The sequence below is a fragment of the Stenella coeruleoalba genome (assembly GCF_951394435.1).
Source record: "Stenella coeruleoalba genome assembly, contig: scaffold_114, whole genome shotgun sequence".
NCBI lineage: Eukaryota > Metazoa > Chordata > Mammalia > Artiodactyla > Delphinidae > Stenella > Stenella coeruleoalba.
This window is the reverse complement of record NW_027646115.1, coordinates 216,615-239,617: the sequence shown is the minus strand read 5'-3', so window position 1 is coordinate 239,617 and position 23,003 is coordinate 216,615. Positions and strand designations below refer to the sequence as shown.

The 23,003-nt window shown below is 43.7% G+C and overlaps 1 long non-coding RNA gene across 1 annotated transcript in view; it reads left to right on the top strand.

Moving 5' to 3' along the window:
• The first annotated feature begins 745 nt into the window (after nucleotides 1–745).
• LOC307181324 overlaps nucleotides 746–23,003 on the top strand; it is a 201,638-nt gene continuing 179,380 nt past the window's right edge. Inside the window, exon 1 of the long non-coding RNA XR_013826449.1 lies at nucleotides 746–810. This is a non-coding gene — a long non-coding RNA (uncharacterized lncRNA). The remainder of the gene's footprint in view (nucleotides 811–23,003) is intronic.

Sequence of the window (23,003 nt, the reverse complement as noted above, 5' to 3'; positions counted from 1 at the left end):
AATTTGCCCGTCCAGACACCTCCAGCTAGTCTCTCATTGGTTCTCGCTATTCCTGTTCATCTTCCGCAGAAATTGCAAACTGGGCCAAACAGGAGGTTAAAGGCGCTGACTCTCCAAGTGGGGAGAGTGTTAGTAAAGCGTCTGGAATGTTGCACCCAAGTACCAGGGGAGGAAAACTGAGACATATTTGAACACGTCTCCCATTCACATGGTTGATCATACTTGGGTTCCACATGCATGTTTTAGCTGAAGGAAGAATACCTTAAACCTGGGTAGTTGAAACCCGTGGAATGGGTACCATGCAATATGACTTCAAAGGGTCTTCATTTGCTCACCGAACCTCTCCAATCCTATCACTGCTGTGTTTATGCCCCTGTACACATGCTTGATTCTCTTTCGGAGACATAGCAATCCATAGGTTTTAAGATACTTACTAGTCAGGTACATTCTTAGGCGTTTAATATGCGGTGTTGAGTCCATTTCGTTGAGCAAGGAGTACCTCTTGTCTATTCCATATTTGGCTTAAGGAACTTTATCTGTGCTCATTTCAATCTCTGGTTTTATGCAGCACCCCAACTCACCTTTACCCTTAAGCAAGCATAAGTTGGTTTTCTAAATTTGAGACCCTGTTCTGTTCTGTAATTCAGTTCCTCTGGAGCCAAGTTTCCATTCCGTGTATTACTGATATCTTATGATGTTTCTTTTTCTGTGTGACTTATTTCAGTTAGAATCATCATACTTGAATCCACTCATTGTGCTGCTAAGGGCCTGATGACATAGATTTCATTGCTGAGTGATATTGCTTTATAAGTAAATACCACAACTTCTTTATCCATTTTTCACTTTCTGCGATGTTGAACTTGTACTGTAAACGAGGTTCTTGTAAACAGAGGCGTCCCAAATTTTGGGGTGGCTGTGTCTTTTTGATTTTAATTTCCCTAAGCTATAGGACCATAAGTGGAAGTGCCCTAGGCTCTGTTGCTTTGTTTTTTAGATGTTTCAGGAAACACCATACACTTCTCCCGAGTGTCTGTTGGCAATTTACATCCCGCCCATCAGCATAACAAGGCTCCCAGTTCTCCATGGCCTGTCCTGCCTTTCTGGATTTTACACTTTTTTCAGATGGCCCTTTTGACCGGGGGGAAGTGAGACTTCATTGTAGTGCAGATTTCCTTTGCAAGCTTGCTTGGTTGGCCAAAAAGGGCGTATGCGTTTTTTCCTGAATATATTCAGGAAAAAACGCATACGCCCTTTTTGGCCAAGTGCATCATTGTGGACGTTCTGCCTCTTTTCCTATGCTTTCAATGCAATTCCAGTCTACCTCCTGAAATCGGTTTCCTGCAATTCTGCCCCGCTTTCAAGTCCTCTTGGCAGCCTTACTTCAGTCTATTTTTGGACGATAGCTGTCATTTATAACTCTGCAGGTTTGTGAATTACAGTGCCCCTGAGCTCCTTAATTCAACTCGCTTTCTTGTGACCTGGCCGCAACACCGCAGGATGGCTTCAGGCCCTAATCTGGTTCCGGCCCGGCATGCTGAGCCTTTGGTTAATTCCTCTTCCTGGTGGGAAATGAGAGTTAAATTTGCCCGTCCAGACACCTCCAGCTAGCCTCTCATTGGTTCTCGCTATTCCTGTTCATCTTCCGCAGAAATTGCAAACTGGGCCAAACAGGAGGTTAAAGGGACTGACTCTCCAAGTGGGGAGAGTGTTAGTAAAGCGTCTGGAATGTTGCACCCGAGTACCAGGGGAGGAAAACTGAGACATATTTGAACACGTCTCCCGATCACATGGTTGATCATACTCTAGGTTCCACATGCATGTTTTAGCTGAAGGAAGAATACCTTAAACCTGGGTAGTTGAAACCCGTGGAATGGGTACCATGCAATATGACTTCAAAGGGTCTTCATTTGCTCACCGAACCTCTCCAATCCTATCACTGCTGCGTTTATGCCCCTGTACACATGCTTGATTCTCTTTCAGAGACATAGCAATCCATAGGTTTTAAGATACTTACTAGTCAGGTACATTCTTAGGCGTTTAATATGCGGTGTTGAGTCCATTTCGTTGAGCAAGGAGTAGCTCTTGTCTATTCCATATTTGACTTAAGGAACTTTATCTGTGCTCATTTCAATCTCTGGTTTTATGCAGCACCCCAACTCACCTTTCCCCTTAAGCAAGCATAAGTTGGTTTTCTAAATTTGAGACCCTGTTCTGTTCTGTAATTCAGTTCCTGTGTAGCCAAGTTTACATTCCGTGTATTACTGATATCTTATGATGTTTCTTTTTCTGTGTGACTTACTTCAGTTAGAATCACCATACCTGAATCCACTCATTGTGCTGCTTAGGGCCTGATGACACAGATTTCATTGCTGAGTGATATTGCTTTGTAACTAAATACCACAACTTCTTTATCCATTTTTCACTTTCTGCGATGTTGAACTTGTACTGTAAACGAGGTTCTTGTAAACAGAGCCGTTCCAAACATTGGGGTGGCTGTGTCTTTTTGATTTTAATTTCCCTAAGGTATAGGACCATAAGTGGAAGTGCCCTAGGTTCTGTTGCTTTGTTTTTTAGATGTTTCAGGAAACACCATACACTTCTCCCGAGTGGTTGTTGGCAATTTACATCCCGCCCATCAGCATAACAAGGCTCCCTGTTCTCCATGGCCTGTCCTGCCTTTCTGGATTTTACACTTTTTTCAGATGGCCCTTTTGACCGGGGGGAAGTGAGACTTCATTGTAGTGCAGATTTCCTTTGCAAGCTTGCTTGGTTGGCCAAAAAGGGCGTATGCGTTTTTTCCTGAATATATTCAGGAAAAAACGCATACGCCCTTTTTGGCCAAGTGCATCATTGTGGACGTTCTGCCTCTTTTCCTATGCTTTCAATGCAATTCCAGTCTACCTCCTGAAATCGGTTTCCTGCAATTCTGCCCCACTTTCAAGTCCTCTTGGCAGCCTTACTTCAGTCTATTTTTGGACGATACCTGTCATTTATAACTCTGCAGGTTTGTGAATTACAGTGCCCCTGAGCTCCTTTCTTCAACTCGCTTTCTTTTGAGCAGGCCGCAACACCGCAGGATGACTTCAGGCCCTAATCTGGTTCCGGTACGGCACGCTGAGCCTTTGGTTATTTCCTCTTCCTGGTGGGAAATGAGAGTTAAATTTGCCCGTCCAGACACCTCCAGCTAGCCTCTCATTGGTTCTCACTATTCCTGTTCATCTTCCGCAGAAATTGCAAACTGGGCCAAACAGGAGGTTAAAGGGACTGACTCTCCAAGTGGGGAGAGTGTTAGTAAAGCGTCTGGAATGTTGCACCCGAGTACCAGGGGAGGAAAACTGAGACATATTTGAACACGTCTCCCGATCACATGGTTGATCATACTCTAGGTTCCACATGCATGTTTTAGCTGAAGGAAGAATACCTTAAACCTGGGTGGTTGAAACCCGTGGAATGGGTACCATGCAATATGACTTCAAAGGGTCTTCATTTGCTCACCGAACCTCTCCAATCCTATCACTGCTGCGTTTATGCCCCTGTACACATGCTTGATTCTCTTTTGGAGACATAGCAATCCATAGGTTTTAAGATACTTACTAGTCAGGTACATTCTTAGGCGTTTAATATGCGGTGTTGAGTCCATTTCGTTGAGCAAGGAGTAGCTCTTGTCTATTCCATATTTGGCTTAAGGAACTTTATCTGTGCTCATTTCAATCTCTGGTTTTATGCAGCACCCCAACTCACCTTTACCCTGAAGCAAGCATAAGTTGGTTTTCTAAATTTGAGACCCTGTTCTGTTCTGTAATTCAGTTCCTCTGTAGCCAAGTTTACATTCCGTGTATTACTGATATCTTATGATGTTTCTTTTTCTGTGTGACTTATTTCAGTTAGAATCATCATACCTGAATCCACTCATTGTGCTGCTAAGGGCCTGATGACATAGATTTCATTGCTGAGTGATATTGCTTTGTAAGTGAATACCACAACTTCTTTATCCATTTTTCACTTTCTGCGATGTTGAACTTGTACTGTAAACGAGGTTCTTGTAAACAGAGCCGTTCCAAACTTTGGGGTGGCTGTGTCTTTTTGATTTTAATTTCCCTAAGCTATAGGACCATAAGTGGAAGTGCCCTAGGCTCTGTTGCTTTGTTTTTTAGATGTTTCAGGAAACACCATACACTTCTCCCGAGTGTCTGTTGGCAATTTACATCCCGCCCATCAGCATAACAAGGCTCCCAGTTCTCAATGGCCTGTTGCCTTTCTGGATTTTACACTTTTTTCAGATGGCCCTTTTGACCGGGGGGAAGTGAGACTTCATTGTAGTGCAGATTTCCTTTGCAAGCTTGCTTGGTTGGCCAAAAAGGGCGTATGCGTTTTTTCCTGAATATATTCAGGAAAAAACGCATACGCCCTTTTTGGCCAAGTGCATCATTGTGGACGTTCTGCCTCTTTTCCTATGCTTTCAATGCAATTCCAGTCTACCTCCTGAAATCGGTTTCCTGCAATTCTGCCCCGCTTTCAAGTCCTCTTGGCAGCCTTACTTCAGTCTATTTTTGGACGATAGCTGTCATTTATAACTCTGCAGGTTTGTGAATTACAGTGCCCCTGAGCTCCTTTCTTCAACTCGCTTTCTTGTGACCTGGCCGCAACACCGCAGGATGGCTTCAGGCCCTAAACTGTTTCCGGCCCGGCATGCTGAGCCTTCGGTTAATTCCTCTTCCTGGTGGGAAATGAGAGTTAAATTTGCCCGGCCAGACACCTCCAGCTAGCCTCTCATTGGTTCTCGCTATTCCTGTTCATCTTCCGCAGAAATTGCAAACTGGGCCAAACAGGAGGTTAAAGGGACTGACTCTCCAAGTGGGGAGAGTGTTAGTAAAGCGTCTGGAATGTTGCACCCGAGTACCAGGGGAGGAAAACTGAGACATATTTGAACACGTCTCCCGATCACATGGTTGATCATACTCTAGGTTCCACATGCATGTTTTAGCTGAAGGAAGAATACCTTAAACCTGGGTAGTTGAAAACCGTGGAATGGGTACCATGCAATATGACTTCAAAGGGTCTTCATTTGCTCACCGAACCTCTCCAATCCTATCACTGCTGCGTTTATGCCCCTGTACACATGCTTGATTCTCTTTTGGAGACATAGCAATCCATAGGTTTTAAGATACTTACTAGTCAGGTACATTCTTAGGCGTTTAATATGGGGTGTTGAGTCCATTTCGTTGAGCAAGGAGTAGCTCTTGTCTATTCCATATTTGGCTTAAGGAACTTTATCTGTGCTCATTTCAATCTCTGGTTTTATGCAGCACCCCAACTCACCTTTACCCTTAAGTAAGAATAAGTTGGTTTTCTAAATTTGAGACCCTGTTCTGTTCTGTAATTCAGTTCCTGTGTAGCCAAGTTTACATTCCGTGTATTACTGATATCTTATGATGTTTCTTTTTCTGTGTGACTTATTTCAGTTAGAATCATCATACCTGAATCCACTCATTGTGCTGCTAAGGGCCTGATGACACAGATTTCATTGCTGAGTGATATTGCTTTGTAAGTAAATACCACAACTTCTTTATCCATTTTTCACTTTCTGCGATGTTGAACTTGTACTGTAAACGAGGTTCTTGTAAACAGAGCCGTTCCAAACTTTGGGGTGGCTGTGTCTTTTTGATTTTAATTTCCCTAAGCTATAGGACCATAAGTGGCAGTGCCCTAGGTTCTGTTGCTTTCTTTTTTAGATGTTTCAGGAAACACCATACACTTCTCCCGAGTGGTTGTTGGCAATTTACATCCCGCCCATCAGCATAACAAGGCTCCCAGTTCTCCATGGCCTGTCCTGCCTTTCTGGATTTTACACTTTTTTCAGATGGCCCTTTTGACCAGGGGGAAGTGAGACTTCATTGTAGTGCAGATTTCCTTTGCAAGCTTGCTTGGTTGGCCAAAAAGGGCGTATGCGTTTTTTCCTGAATATATTCAGGAAAAAACGCATACGCCCTTTTTGGCCAAGTGCATCATTGTGGACGTTCTGCCTCTTTTCCTATGCTTTCAATGCAATTCCAGTCTACCTCCTGAAATCGGTTTCCTGCAATTCTGCCCCGCTTTCAAGTCCTCTTGGCAGCCTTACTTCAGTCTATTTTTGGACGATAGCTGTCATTTATAACTCTGCAGGTTTGTGAATTACAGTGCCCCTGAGCTCCTTTCTTCAACTCGCTTTCTTTTGAGCTGGCCGCAACACCGCAGGATGGCTTCAGGCCCTAATCTGGTTCCGGTACGGCACGCTGAGCCTTTGGTTATTTCCTCTTCCTGGTGGGAAATGAGAGTTAAATTTGCCCGTCCAGACACCTCCAGCTAACCTCTCATTGGTTCTCGCTATTCCTGTTCATCTTCCGCAGAAATTGCAAACTGGGCCAAACAGGAGGTTAAAGGCGCTGACTCTCCAAGTGGGGAGAGTGTTAGTAAAGCGTCTGGAATGTTGCACCCGAGTACCAGGGGAGGAAAACTGAGACATATTTGAACACGTCTCCCGATCACATGGTTGATCATACTCTAGGTTCCACATGCATGTTTTAGCTGAAGGAAGAATACCTTAAACCTGGGTAGTTGAAACCCGTGGAATGGGTACCATGCAATATGACTTCAAAGGGTCTTCATTTGCTCACCGAACCTCTCCAATCCTATCACTGCTGCGTTTATGCCCCTGTACACATGCTTGATTCTCTTTCGGAGACATAGCAATCCATAGGTTTTAAGATACTTACTAGTCAGGTACATTCTTAGGCGTTTACTATGCGGTGTTGAGTCCATTTCGTTGAGCAAGGAGTACCTCTTGTCTATTCCATATTTGGCTTAAGGAACTTTATCTGTGCTCATTTCAATCTCTGGTTTTATGCAGCACCCCAACTCACCTTTACCCTTAAGCAAGCATAAGTTGGTTTTCTAAATTTGAGACCCTGTTCTGTTCTGTAATTCAGTTCCTCTGGAGCCAAGTTTCCATTCCGTGTATTACTGATATCTTATGATGTTTCTTTTTCTGTGTGACTTATTTCAGTTAGAATCATCATACCTGAATCCACTCATTGTGCTGCTAACGGCCTGATGACATAGATTTCATTGCTGAGTGATATTGCTTTGTAAGTGAATACCACAACTTCTTTATCCATTTTTCACTTTCTGCGATGTTGAACTTGTACTGTAAACGAGGTTCTTGTAAACAGAGCCGTTCCAAACTTTGGGGTGGCTGTGTCTTTTTGATTTTAATTTCCCTAAGCTATAGGACCATAAGTGGAAGTGCCCTAGGCTCTGTTGCTTTCTTTTTTAGATGTTTCAGGAAACACCATACACTTCTCCCGAGTGGTTGTTGGCAATTTACATCCCGCCCATCAGCATAACAAGGCTCCCAGTTCTCAATGGCCTGTTGCCTTTCTGGATTTTACACTTTTTTCAGATGGCCCTTTTGACCGGGGGGAAGTGAGACTTCATTGTAGTGCAGATTTCCTTTGCAAGCTTGCTTGGTTGGCCAAAAAGGGCGTATGCGTTTTTTCCTGAATATATTCAGGAAAAAACACATACGCACTTTTTGGCCAAGTGCATCATTGTGGACGTTCTGCCTCTTTTCCTATGCTTTCAATGCAATTCCAGTCTACCTCCTGAAATCGGTTTCCTGCAATTCTGCCCCGCTTTCAAGTCCTCTTGGCAGCCTTACTTCAGTCTATTTTTGGACGATAGCTGTCATTTATAACTCTGCAGGTTTGTGAATTACAGTGCCCCTGAGCTCCTTTCTTCAACTCGCTTTCTTGTGACCTGGCCGCAACACCACAGGATGGCTTCAGGCCCTAAACTGTTTCCGGCCCGGCATGCTGAGCCTTTGGTTAATTCCTCTTCCTGGTGGGAAATGAGAGTTAAATTTGCCCGACCAGACACCTCCAGCTAGCCTCTCATTGGTTCTCGCTATTCCTGTTCATCTTCCGCAGAAATTGCAAACTGGGCCAAACAGGAGGTTAAAGGGACTGACTCTCCAAGTGGGGAGAGTGTTAGTAAAGCGTCTGGAATGTTGCACCCGAGTACCAGGGGAGGAAAACTGAGACATATTTGAACACGTCTCCCGATCACATGGTTGATCATACTCTAGGTTCCACATGCATGTTTTAGCTGAAGGAAGAATACCTTAAACCTGGGTAGTTGAAACCCGTGGAATGGGTACCATGCAATATGACTTCAAAGGGTCTTCATTTGCTCACCGAACCTCTCCAATCCTATCACTGCTGCGTTTATGCCCCTGTACACATGCTTGATTCTCTTTCGGAGACATAGCAATCCATAGGTTTTAAGATACTTACTAGTCAGGTACATTCTTAGGCGTTTAATATGGGGTGTTGAGTCCATTTCGTTGAGCAAGGAGTAGCTCTTGTCTTTTCCATATTTGGCTTAAGGAACTTTATCTGTGCTCATTTCAATCTCTGGTTTTATGCAGCACCCCAACTCACCTTTACCCTTAAGTAAGGATAAGTTGGTTTTCTAAATTTGAGACCCTGTTCTGTTCTGTAATTCAATTCCTGTGTAGCCAAGTTTACATTCCATGTATTACTGATATCTTATGATGTTTCTTTTTCTGTGTGACTTATTTCAGTTAGAATCATCATACCTGAATCCACTCATTGTGCTGCTACGGGCCTGATGACATAGATTTCATTGCTGAGTGATATTGCTTTGTAAGTGAATACCACAACTTCTTTATCCATTTTTCACTTTCTGCGATGTTGAACTTGTACTGTAAACGAGGTTCTTGTAAACAGAGCCGTTCCAAACTCTGGGGTGGCTGTGTCTTTTTGATTTTAATTTCCCTAAGCTATAGGACCATAAGTGGAAGTGCCCTAGGTTCTGTTGCTTTGTTTTTTAGATGTTTCAGGAAACACCATACACTTCTCCCGAGTGGTTGTTGGCCATTTACATCCCGCCCATCAGCATAACAGGGCTCCCAGTTCTCCATGGCCTGTTCTGCCTTTCTGGATTTTACACTTTTTTCAGATGGCCCTTTTGACCGGGGGGAAGTGAGACTTCATTGTAGTGCAGATTTCCTTTGCAAGCTTGCTTGGTTGGCCAAAAAGGGCGTATGCGTTTTTTCCTGAATATATTCAGGAAAAAACGCATACGCCCTTTTTGGCCATGTGCATCATTGTGGACGTTCTGCCTCTTTTCCTATGCTTTCAATGCAATTCCAGTCTACCTCCTGAAATCGGTTTCCTGCAATTCTGCCCCGCTTTCAAGTCCTCTTGGCAGCCTTACTTCAGTCTATTTTTGGACGATAGCTGTCATTTATAACTCTGCAGGTTTGAGAATTACAGTGCCCCTGAGCTCCTTTCTTCAACTTGCTTTCTTGTGACCTGGCCGCAACACCGCAGGATGGCTTCAGGCCCTAATCTGGTTCCGGCACGGCACGCTGAGCCTTTGGTTATTTCCTCTTCCTCGTGGGAAATGAGAGTTAAATTTGCCCGTCCAGACACCTGCAGCTAGTGTCTCATTGGTTCTCGCTATTCCTGTTAATCTTCCGCAGAAATTGCATACTGGGCCAAACAGGAGGTTAAAGGCGCTGACTCTCCAAGTGGGGAGAGTGTTAGTAAAGCGTCTGGAATGTTGCACCCGAGTACCAGGGGAGGAAAACTGAGACATATTTGAACACATCTCCCGTTCACATGGTTGATCATACTTGGGTTCCACATGCATGTTTTAGCTGAAGGAAGAATACCTTAAACCTGGAGAGTTGAGACCCGTGGAATGGGTACCATGCAATATGACTTCAAAGGGTCTTCATTTGCTCACCGAACCTCTCCAATCCTATCACTGCTGCGTTTATGACCCTGTACACATGCTTGATTCTCTTTCGGAGACATAGCAATCCATAGGTTTTAAGATACTTACTAGTCAGGTACATTCTTAGGCGTTTAATATGGGGTGTTGAGTCCATTTCGTTGAGCAAGGAGTAGCTCTTGTCTATTCCATATTTGACTTAAGGAACTTTATCTGTGCTCATTTCAATCTCTGGTTTATGCAGCACCCCAACTCACCTTTACCCTTAAGCATGCATAAGTTGGTTTTCTAAATTTGAGACCCTGTTCTGTTCTGTAATTCAGTTCCTGTGTAGCCAAGTTTACATTCCGTGTATTACTGATATCTTATGATGTTTCTTTTTCTGTGTGACTTATTTCAGTTAGAATCATCATACCTGAATCCACTCATTGTGCTGCTAAGGGCCTGATGACATAGATTTCATTGCTGAGTGATATTGATTTGTAAGTGAATACCACAACTTCTTTATCCATTTTTCACTTTCTGCGATGTTGAACTTGTACTGTAAACGAGGTTCTTGTAAACAGAGCCGTTCCAAACTTTGGGGTGGCTGTGTCTTTTTGATTTTAATTTCCCTAAGCTATAGGACCATAAGTGGAAGTGCCCTAGGTTCTGTTGCTTTGTTTTTTAGATGTTTCAGGAAACACCATACACTTCTCCCGAGTGGTTGTTGGCAATTTACATCCCGCCCATCAGCATAACAAGGCTCCCAGTTCTCCATGGCCTGTCCTGCCTTTCTGGATTTTACACTTTTTTCAGATGGCCCTTTTGACCGGGGGGAAGTGAGACTTCATTGTAGTGCAGATTTCCTTTGCAAGCTTGCTTGGTTGGCCAAAAAGGGCGTATGCGTTTTTTATTCCTGTTCATCTTCCGCAGAAATTGCAAACTGGGCCAAACAGTAGGTTAAAGGCGCTGACTCTCCAAGTGAGGAGAGTGTTAGTAAAGTGTCTGGAATGTTGCACCCGAGTGCCAGGGGAGGAAAACTGAGACATATTTGAACACGTCTCCCGTTCACATGGTTGATCATACTTGGGTTCCACATGCATGTTTTAGCTGAAGGAAGAATACCTTAAACCTGGAGAGTTGAGACCCGTGGAATGGGTACCATGCAATATGACTTCAAAGGGTCTTCATTTGCTCACCGAACCTCTCCAGTCCTATCACTGCTGCGTTTATGCCCCTGTACACATGCTTGATTCTCTTTCGGAGACATAGCAATCCATAGGTTTTAAGATACTTACTAGTCAGGTACATTCTTAGGCGTTTAATATGCGGTGTTGAGTCCATTTCGTTGAGCAAGGAGTAGCTCTTGTCTATTCCATATTTGACTTAAGGAACTTTATCTGTGCTCATTTCAATCTCTGGTTTTATGCAGCACCCCAACTCACCTTTACCCTGAAGCAAGCATAAGTTGGTTTTCTAAATTTGAGACCCTGTTCTGTTCTGTAATTCAGTTCCTGTGTAGCCAAGTTTACATTCCGTGTATTACTGATATCTTATGATGTTTCTTTTTCTGTGTGACTTATTTCAGTTAGAATCATCATACCTGAATCCACTCATTGTGCTGCTAAGGGCCTGATGACATAGATTTCATTGCTGAGTGATATTGCTTTGTAAGTAAATACCACAACTTCTTTATCCATTTTTCACTTTCTGCGATGTTGAACTTGTACTGTAAACGAGGTTCTTGTAAACAGAGGTGTCCCAAACTTTGGGGTGGCTGTGTCTTTTTGATTTTAATTTCCCTAATCTATAAGACCATAAGTGGCAGTGCCCTAGGCTCTGTTGCTTTGTTTTTTAGATGTTTCAGGAAACACCATACACTTCTCCCGAGTGTCTGTTGGCAATTTACATCCCGCCCATCAGCATAACAAGGCTCCCAGTTCTCCATGGCCTGTCCTGCCTTTCTGGATTTTACACTTTTTTCAGATGGCCCTTTTGACCGGGGGGAAGTGAGACTTCATTGTAGTGCAGATTTCCTTTGCAAGCTTGCTTGGTTGGCCAAAAAGGGCGTATGCGTTTTTTCCTGAATATATTCAGGAAAAAACGCATACGCCCTTTTTGGCCAAGTGCATCATTGTGGACGTTCTGCCTCTTTTCCTATGCTTTCAATGCAATTCCAGTCTACCTCCTGAAATCGGTTTCCTGCAATTCTGCCCCGCTTTCAAGTCCTCTTGGCAGCCTTACTTCAGTCTATTTTTGGACGATAGCTGTCATTTATAACTCTGCAGGTTTGTGAATTACAGTGCCCCTGAGCTCCTTTCTTCAACTCGCTTTCTTTTGAGCTGGCCGCAACACCGCAGGATGGCTTCAGGCCCTAATCTGGTTCCGGTACGGCACGCTGAGCCTTTGGTTATTTCCTCTTCCTGGTGGGAAATGAGAGTTAAATTTGCCCGTCCAGACACCTCCAGCTAGCCTCTCATTTGTTCTCGCTATTCCTGTTCATCTTCCGCAGAAATTGCAAACTGGGCCAAACAGGAGGTTAAAGGCGCTGACTCTCCAAGTGGGGAGAGTGTTAGTAAAGCGTCTGGAATGTTGCACCCGAGTACCAGGGGAGGAAAACTGAGACATATTTGAACACGTCTCCCGTTCACATGGTTGATCATACTTGGGTTCCACATGCATGTTTTAGCTGAAGGAAGAATACCTTAAACCTGGAGAGTTGAGACCCGTGGAATGGGTACCATGCAATATGACTTCAAAGGGTCTTCATTTGCTCACCGAACCTCTCCAATCCTATCACTGCTGCATTTATGCCCCTGTACACATGCTTGATTCTCTTTCATAGACATAGCAATCCATAGGTTTTACGATACTTACTAGTCAGGTACATTCTTAGGCGTTTAATATGCGGTGTTGAGTCCATTTCGTTGAGCAAGGAGTAGCTCTTGTCTATTCCATATTTGGCTTAAGGAACTTTATCTGTGCTCATTTCAGTCTCTGGTTTTATGCTGCACCCCAACTCACCTTTACCCTTAAGCAAGAATAAGTTGGTTTTCTAAATTTGAGACCCTGTTCTGTTCTGTAATTCAGTTCCTGTGTAGCCAAGTTTACATTCCGTGTATTACTGATATCTTATGATGTTTCTTTTTCTGTGTGACTTATTTCAGTTAGAATCATCATACCTGAATCCACTCATTGTGCTGCTAAGGGCCTGATGACACAGATTTCATTGCTGAGTGATATTGCTTTGTAAGTAAATACCACAACTTCTTTATCCATTTTTCACTTTCTGCGATGTTGAACTTGTACTGTAAACGAGGTTCTTGTAAACAGAGCCGTTCCAAACTTTGGGGTGGCTGTGTCTTTTTGATTTTAATTTCCCTAAGCTATAGGACCATAAGTGGAAGTGCCCTAGGTTCTGTTGCTTTGTTTTTTAGATGTTTCAGGAAACACCATACACTTCTCCGGAGTGTCTGTTGGCAATTTACATCCCGCCCATCAGCATAACAAGGCTCCCAGTTCTCCATGGCCTGTCCTGCCTTTCTGGATTTTACACTTTTTTCAGATGGCCCTTTTGACCGGGGGGAAGTGAGACTTCATTGTAGTGCAGATTTCCTTTGCAAGCTTGCTTGGTTGGCCAAAAAGGGCGTATGCGTTTTTTATTCCTGTTCATCTTCCGCAGAAATTGCAAACTGGGCCAAACAGTAGGTTAAACGCGCTGACTCTCCAAGTGAGGAGAGTGTTAGTAAAGCGTCTGGAATGTTGCACCCGAGTACCAGGGGAGGAAAACTGAGACATATTTGAACACGTCTCCCGTTCACATGGTTGATCATACTTGGGTTCCACATGCATGTTTTAGCTGAAGGAAGAATACCTTAAACCTGGAGAGTTGAGACCCGTGGAATGGGTACCATGCAATATGACTTCAAAGGGTCTTCATTTGCTCACCGAACCTCTCTAATCCTATCACTGCTGCGTTTATGCCCCTGTACACATGCTTGATTCTCTTTTGGAGACATAGCAATCCATAGGTTTTAAGATACTTACTAGTCAGGTACATTCTTAGGCGTTTAATATGCGGTGTTGAGTCCATTTCGTTGAGCAAGGAGTAGCTCTTGTCTATTCCATATTTGACTTAAGGAACTTTATCTGTGCTCATTTCAATCTCTGGTTTTATGCAGCACCCCAACTCACCTTTACCCTTAAGCAAGCATAAGTTGGTTTTCTAAATTTGAGACCCTGTTCTGTTCTGTAATTCAGTTCCTGTGTAGCCAAGTTTACATTCTGTGTATTACTGATATCTTATGATGTTTCTTTTTCTGTGTGACTTATTTCAGTTAGAATCATCATACCTGAATCCACTCATTGTGCTGCTAAGGGCCTGATGACATAGATTTCATTGCTGAGTGATATTGCTTTGTAAGTAAATACCACAACTTCTTTATCCATTTTTCACTTTCTGCGATGTTGAACTTGTACTGTAAACGAGGTTCTTGTAAACAGAGCCGTTCCAAACTTTGGGGTGGCTGTGTCTTTTTGATTTTAATTTCCCTAAGCTATAGGACCATAAGTGGCAGTGCCCTAGGCTCTGTTGCTTTGTTTTTTAGATGTTTCAGGAAACACCATACACTTCTCCCGAGTGTCTGTTGGCAATTTACATCCCGCCCATCAGCATAACAAGGCTCCCAGTTCTCCATGGCCTGTCCTGCCTTTCTGGATTTTACACTTTTTTCAGATGCCCTTTTGACCGGGGGGAAGTGAGACTTCATTGTAGTGCAGATTTCCTTTGCAAGCTTGCTTGGTTGGCCAAAAAGGGCGTATGCGTTTTTTCCTGAATATATTCAGGAAAAAACGCATACGCCCTTTTTGGCCAAGTGCATCATTGTGGACGTTCTGCCTCTTTTCCTATGCTTTCAATGCAATTCCAGTCTACCTCCTGAAATCGGTTTCCTGCAATTCTGCCCCGCTTTCAAGTCCTCTTGGCAGCCTTACTTCAGTCTATTTTTGGACGATAGCTGTCATTTATAACTCTGCAGGTTTGTGAATTACAGTGCCCCTGAGCTCCTTTCTTCAACTCGCTTTCTTTTGAGCTGGCCGCAACACCGCAGGATGGCTTCAGGCCCTAATCTGGTTCCGGTACGGCACGCTGAGCCTTTGGTTATTTCCTCTTCCTGGTGGGAAATGAGAGTTAAATTTGCCCGTCCAGACACCTCCAGCTAGCCTCTCATTTGTTCTCGCTATTCCTGTTCATCTTCCGCAGAAATTGCAAACTGGGCCAAACAGGAGGTTAAAGGCGCTGACTCTCCAAGTGGGGAGAGTGTTAGTAAAGCGTCTGGAATGTTGCACCCGAGTACCAGGGGAGGAAAACTGAGACATATTTGAACACGTCTCCCGTTCACATGGTTGATCATACTTGGGTTCCACATGCATGTTTTAGCTGAAGGAAGAATACCTTAAACCTGGAGAGTTGAGACCCGTGGAATGGGTACCATGCAATATGACTTCAAAGGGTCTTCATTTGCTCACCGAACCTCTCCAATCCTATCACTGCTGCGTTTATGCCCCTGTACACATGCTTGATTCTCTTTTGGAGACATAGCAATCCATAGGTTTTACGATACTTACTAGTCAGGTACATTCTTAGGCGTTTAATATGCGGTGTTGAGTCCATTTCGTTGAGCAAGGAGTAGCTCTTGTCTATTCCATATTTGACTTAAGGAACTTTATCTGTGCTCATTTCAATCTCTGGTTTTATGCAGCACCCCAACTCACCTTTACCCTTAAGCAAGCATAAGTTGGTTTTCTAAATTTGAGACCCTGTTCTGTTCTGTAATTCAGTTCCTGTGTAGCCAAGTTTACATTCCGTGTATTACTGATATCTTATGATGTTTCTTTTTCTGTGTGACTTATTTCAGTTAGAATCATCATACCTGAATCCACTCATTGTGATGCTAAGGGCCTGATGACATAGATTTCATTGCTGAGTGATATTGCTTTGTAAGTAAATACCACAACTTCTTTATCCATTTTTCACTTTCTGCGATGTTGAACTTGTACTGTAAACGAGGTTCTTGTAAACAGAGGCGTCCCAAACTTTGGGGTGGCTGTGTCTTTTTGATTTTAATTTCCCTAAGCTATAAGACCATAAGTGGCAGTGCCCTAGGCTCTGTTGCTTTGTTTTTTAGATGTTTCAGGAAACACCATACACTTCTCCCGAGTGTCTGTTGGCAATTTACATCCCGCCCATCAGCATAACAAGGCTCCCAGTTCTCCATGGCCTGTCCTGCCTTTCTGGATTTTACACTTTTTTCAGATGGCCCTTTTGACCGGGGGGAAGTGAGACTTCATTGTAGTGCAGATTTCCTTTGCAAGCTTGCTTGGTTGGCCAAAAAGGGCGTATGCGTTTTTTCCTGAATATATTCAGGAAAAAACGCATACGCCCTTTTTGGCCAAGTGCATCATTGTGGACGTTCTGCCTCTTTTCCTATGCTTTCAATGCAATTCCAGTCTACCTCCTGAAATCGGTTTCCTGCAATTCTGCCCCGCTTTCAAGTCCTCTTGGCAGCCTTACTTCAGTCTATTTTTGGACGATAGCTGTCATTTATAACTCTGCAGGTTTGTGAATTACAGTGCCCCTGAGCTCCTTTCTTCAACTCGCTTTCTTTTGAGCTGGCCGCAACACCGCAGGATGGCTTCAGGCCCTAATCTGGTTCCGGTACGGCACGCTGAGCCTTTGGTTATTTCCTCTTCCTGGTGGGAAATGAGAGTTAAATTTGCCCGTCCAGACACCTCCAGCTAGCCTCTCATTTGTTCTCGCTATTCCTGTTCATCTTCCGCAGAAATTGCAAACTGGGCCAAACAGGAGGTTAAAGGCGCTGACTCTCCAAGTGGGGAGAGTGTTAGTAAAGCGTCTGGAATGTTGCACCCGAGTACCAGGGGAGGAAAACTGAGACATATTTGAACACGTCTCCCGTTCACATGGTTGATCATACTTGGGTTCCACATGCATGTTTTAGCTGAAGGAAGAATACCTTAAACCTGGAGAGTTGAGACCCGTGGAATGGGTACCATGCAATATGACTTCAAAGGGTCTTCATTTGCTCACCGAACCTCTCCAATCCTATCACTGCTGCGTTTATGCCCCTGTACACATGCTTGATTCTCTTTTGGAGACATAGCAATCCATAGGTTTTACGATACTTACTAGTCAGGTACATTCTTAGGCGTTTAATATGCGGTGTTGAGTCCATTTCGTTGAGCAAGGAGTAGCTCTTGTCTATTCCATATTTGACTTAAGGAACTTTATCTGTGCTCATTTCAATCTCTGGTTTTATGCAGCACCCCAACTCACCTTTACCCTTAAGCAAGCATAAGTTGGTTTTCTAAATTTGAGACCCTGTTCTGTTCTGTAATTCAGTTCCTGTGTAGCCAAGTTTACATTCCGTGTATTACTGATATCTTATGATGTTTCTTTTTCTGTGTGACTTATTTCAGTTAGAATCATCATACCTGAATCCACTCATTGTGATGCTAAGGGCCTGATGACATAGATTTTATTGCTGAGTGATATTGCTTTGTAAGTAAATACCACAACTTCTTTATCCATTTTTCACTTTCTGCGATGTTGAACTTGTACTGTAAACGAGGTTCTTGTAAACAGAGGCGTCCCAAACTTTGGGGTGGCTGTGTCTTTTTGATTTTAATTTCCCTAAGCTATAAGACCATAAGTGGCAGTGCCCTAGGCTCTGTTGCTTTGTTTTTTAGATGTTTCAGGAAACACCATACACTTCTCCTGAGTGTCTGTTGGCAATTTACATCCCGCCCATCAGCATAACAAGGCTCCCAGTTCTCCATGGCCTGTCCTGCCTTTCTGGATTTTACACTTTTTTCAGATGGCCCTTTTGACTGGGGGGAAGTGAGACTTCATTGTAGTGCAGATTTCCTTTGCAAGCTTGCTTGGTTGGCCAAAAAGGGCGTATGCATTTTTTCCTGAATATATTCAGGAAAAAACGCATACGCCCTTTTTGGCCAAGTGCATCATTGTGGACGTTCTGCCTCTTTTCCTATGCTTTCAATGCAATTCCAGTCTACCTCCTGAAATCGGTTTCCTGCAATTCTGCCCCGCTTTCAAGTCCTCTTGGCAGCCTTACTTCAGTCTATTTTTGGACGATAGCTGTCATTTATAACTCTGCAGGTTTGTGAATTACAGTGCCCCTGAGCTCCTTTCTTCAACTCGCTTTCTTGTGACCTGGCCGCAACACCGCAGGATGGCTTCAGGCCCTAATCTGGTTCTGGCACGGCATGCTGAGCCTTTGGTTAATTCCTCTTCCTGGTGGGAAATGAGAGTTAAATTTGCCCGTCCAGACACCTCCAGCTAGCCTCTCATTTGTTCTCGCTATTCCTGTTCATCTTCCGCAGAAATTGCAAACTGGGCCAAACAGGAGGTTAAAGGCGCTGACTCTCCAAGTGGGGAGAGTGTTAGTAAAGCGTCTGGAATGTTGCACCCGAGTACCAGGGGAGGAAAACTGAGACATATTTGAACACGTCTCCCGATCACATGGTTGATCATACTCTAGGTTCCACATGCATGTTTTAGCTGAAGGAAGAATACCTTAAACCTGGGTAGTTGAAACCCGTGGAATGGGTACCATGCAATATGACTTCAAAGGGTCTTCATTTGCTCACCGAACCTCTCCAATCCTATCACTGCTGCGTTTATGCCCCTGTACACATGCTTGATTCTCTTTCGGAGACATAGCAATCCATAGGTTTTAAGATACTTACTAGTCAGGTACATTCTTAGGCGTTTAATATGCGGTGTTGAGTCCATTTCGTTGAGCAAGGAGTAGCTCTTGTCTATTCCATATTTGGCTTAATGAACTTTATCTGTGCTCATTTCAGTCTCTGGTTTTATGCTGCACCCCAACTCACCTTTACCCTTAAGCAAGAATAAGTTGGTTTTCTAAATTTGAGACCCTGTTCTGTTCTGTAATTCAGTTCCTGTGTAGCCAAGTTTACATTCCGTGTATTACTGATATCTTATGATGTTTCTTTTTCTGTGTGACTTATTTCAGTTAGAATCATCATACCTGAATCCACTCATTGTGCTGCTAAGGGCCTGATGACACAGATTTCATTGCTGAGTGATATTGCTTTGTAAGTAAATACCACAACTTCTTTATCCATTTTTCACTTTCTGCGATGTTGAACTTGTACTGTAAACGAGGTTCTTGTAAACAGAGCCGTTCCAAACTTTGGGGTGGCTGTGTCTTTTTGATTTTAATTTCCCTAAGCTATAGGACCATAAGTGGAAGTGCCCTAGGTTCTGTTGCTTTGTTTTTTAGATGTTTCAGGAAACACCATACACATCTCCGGAGTGGTTGTTGGCAATTTACATCCCGCCCATCAGCATAACAAGGCTCCTACTTCTCCATGGCCTGTCCTGCCTTTCTGGATTTTACACTTTTTTCAGATGGCCCTTTTGACCGGGGGGAAGTGAGACTTCATTGTAGTGCAGATTTCCTTTGCAAGCTTGCTTGGTTGGCCAAAAAGGGCGTATGCGTTTTTTCCTGAATATATTCAGGAAAAAACGCATACGCCCTTTTTGGCCAAGTGCATCATTGTGGACGTTCTGCCTCTTTTCCTATGCTTTCAATGCAATTCCAGTCTACCTCCTGAAATCGGTTTCCTGCAATTCTGCCCCACTTTCAAGTCCTCTTGGCAGCCTTACTTCAGTCTATTTTTGGACGATAGCTGTCATTTATAACTCTGCAGGTTTGTGAATTACAGTGCCCCTGAGCTCCTTTCTTCAACTCGCTTTCTTGTGACCTGGCCGCAACACCGCAGGATGGCTTCAGGCCCTAATCTGGTTCCGGCACGGCACGCTGAGCCTTTGGTTATTTCCTCTTCCTGGTGGGAAATGAGAGTTAAATTTGCCCGTCCAGACACCTCCAGCTAGTCTCTCATTGGTTCTCGCTCTTTCTGTTCATCTTCCGCAGAAATTGCAAACTGGGCCAAACAGGAGGTTAAAGGCACTGACTCTCCAAGTGGGGAGAGTTTTAGTAAAGCGTCTGGAATGTTGCACCCGAGTACCAGGGGAGGAAAACTGAGACATATTTGAACACGTCTCCCGTTCACATGGTTGATCATACTTGGGTTCCACATGCATGTTTTAGCTGAAGGAAGAATACCTTAAACCTGGAGAGTTGAGACCCGTGGAATGGGTACCATGCAATATGACTTCAAAGGGTCTTCATTTGCTCACCGAACCTCTCCAATCCTATCACTGCTGCGTTTATGCCCCTGTACACACGCTTGATTCTCTTTCGGAGACATAGCAATCCATAGGTTTTAAGATACTTACTAGTCAGGTACATTCTTAGGCGTTTAATATGCGGTGTTGAGTCCATTTCGTTGAGCAAGGAGTGGCTCTTGTCTATTCCATATTTGACTTAAGGAACTTTATCTGTGCTCATTTCAATCTCTGGTTTATGCAGCACCCCAATCACCTTTACCCTTAAGCAAGCATAAGTTGGTTTTCTAAATTTGAGACCCTGTTCTGTTCTGTAATTCAGTTCCTGTGTAGCCAAGTTTACATTCCGTGTATTACTGATATCTTATGATGTTTCTTTTTCTGTGTGACTTACTTCAGTTAGAATCATCATACCTGAATCCACTCATTGTGCTGCTAAGGGCCTGATGACACAGATTTCATTGCTGAGTGATATTGCTTTGTAAGTAAATACCACAACTTCTTTATCCATTTTTCACTTTCTGCGATGTTGAACTTGTACTGTAAACGAGGTTCTTGTAAACAGAGCCGTTCCAAACTTTGGGGTGGCTGTGTCTTTTTGATTTTAATTTGCCTAAGCTATAGGACCATAAGTGGAAGTGCCCTAGGCTCTGTTGCTTTGTTTTTTAGATGTTTCAGGAAACACCATACACTTCTCCCGAGTGTCTGTTGGCAATTTACATCCCGCCCATCAGCATAACAAGGCTCCCAGTTCTCCATGGCCTGTCCTGCCTTTCTGGATTTTACACTTTTTTCAGATGGCCCTTTTGACCAGGGGGAAGTGAGACTTCATTGTAGTGCAGATTTCCTTTGCTTGCTTGCTTGGTTGGCCAAAAACGGCGTATGCGTTTTTTCCTGAATATATTCAGGAAAAAACGCATACGCCCTTTTTGGCCAAGTGCATCATTGTGGACGTTCTGCCTCTTTTCCTATGCTTTCAATGCAATTCCAGTCTACCTCCTGATATCGGTTTCCTGCAATTCTGCCCCGCTTTCAAGTCCTCTTGGCAGCCTTACTTCAGTCTATTTTTGGACGATAGCTGTCATTTATAACTCTGCAGGTTTGTGAATTACACTGCCCCTGAGCTCCTTTCTTCAACTCGCTTTCTTTTGAGCTGGCTGCAACACCGCAGGATGGCTTCAGGCCCTAATCTGGTTCCGGCACGGCACGCTGAGCCTTTGGTTAATTCCTCTTCCTGGTGGGAAATGAGAGTTAAATTTGCCCGTCCAGACACCTCCAGCTAGTCTCTCATTGGTTCTCGCTATTCCTGTTCATCTTCCGCAGAAATTGCAAACTGTGCCAAACAGGAGTGTAAAGGGCCTGACTCTCCAAGTCAGGAGAGTGTTAGTAAAGCGTCTGGAATGTTGCACCCGAGTACCAGGGGAGGAAAACTGAGACATATTTGAACACGTCTCCCGTTCACATGGTTGATCATACTTGGGTTCCACATGCATGTTTTAGCTGAAGGAAGAATACCTTAAACCTGGAGAGTTAAGACCCGTGTAATGGGTACCATGCAATATGACTTCAAAGGGTCTTCATTTGCTCACCGAACCTCTCCAATCCTATCACTGCTGCGTTTATGCCCCTGTACACATGCTTGATTCTCTTTCGGAGACATAGCAATCCATAGGTTTTAAGATACTTACTAGTCAGGTACATTCTTAGGCGTTTAATATGCGGTGTTGAGTCCATTTCGTTGAGCAAGGAGTAGCTCTTGTCTATTCCATATTTGACTTAAGGAACTTTATCTGTGCTCATTTCAATCTCTGGTTTATGCAGCACCCCAACTCACCTTTACCCTTAAGGAAGCATAAGTTGGTTTTCTAAATTTGAGACCCTGTTCTGTTCTGTAATTCAGTTCCTGTGTAGCCAAGTTTACATTCCGTGTATTACTGATATCTTATGATGTTTCTTTTTCTGTGTGACTTACTTCAGTTAGAATCATCATACCTGAATCCACTCATTGTGCTGCTAATGGCCTGATGACACAGATTTCATTGCTGAGTGATATTGCTTTGTAAGTAAATACCACAACTTCTTTCCATTTTTCACTTTCTGCGATGTTGAACTTGTACTGTAAACGAGGTTCTTGTAAACAGAGCCGTTCCAAACTTTGGGGTGGCTGTGTCTTTTTGATTTTAATTTCCCTAAGCTATAGGCCCATAAGTGGAAGTGCCCTAGGTTCTGTTGCTTTGTTTTTTAGATGTTTCAGGAAACACCATACACTTCTCCTCAGTGGTTGTTGGCAATTTACATCCCGCCCATCAGCATAACAAGGCTCCCAGTTCTCCATGGCCTGTCCTGCCTTTCTGGATTTTACACTTTTTTCAGATGGCCCTTTTGACCGGGGGGAAGTGAGACTTCATTGTAGTGCAGATTTCCTTTGCAAGCTTGCTTGGTTGGCCAAAAAGGGCGTATGCGTTTTTTCCTGAATATATTCAGGAAAAAACGCATACGCCCTTTTTGGCCAAGTGCATCATTGTGGACGTTCTGCCTCTTTTCCTATGCTTTCAATGCAATTCCAGTCTACCTCCTGAAATCGGTTTCCTGCAATTCTGCCCCGCTTTCAAGTCCTCTTGGCAGCCTTACTTCAGTCTATTTTTGGACGATAGCTGTCATTTATAACTCTGCAGGTTTGTGAATTACAGTGCCCCTGAGCTCCTTTCTTCAACTCGCTTTCTTTTGAGCTGGCCGCAACACCGCAGGATGGCTTCAGGCCCTAATCTGGTTCCGGTACGGCACGCTGAGCCTTTGGTTATTTCCTCTTCCTGTTGGGAAATGAGAGTTAAATTTGCCCGTCCAGACACCTCCAGCTAGCCTCTCATTGGTTCTCGCTATTCCTGTTCATCTTCCGCAGAAATTGCAAACTGTGCCAAACAGGTGGTTAAAGGCGCTGACTCTCCAAGTGGGGAGAGTGTTAGTAAAGCGT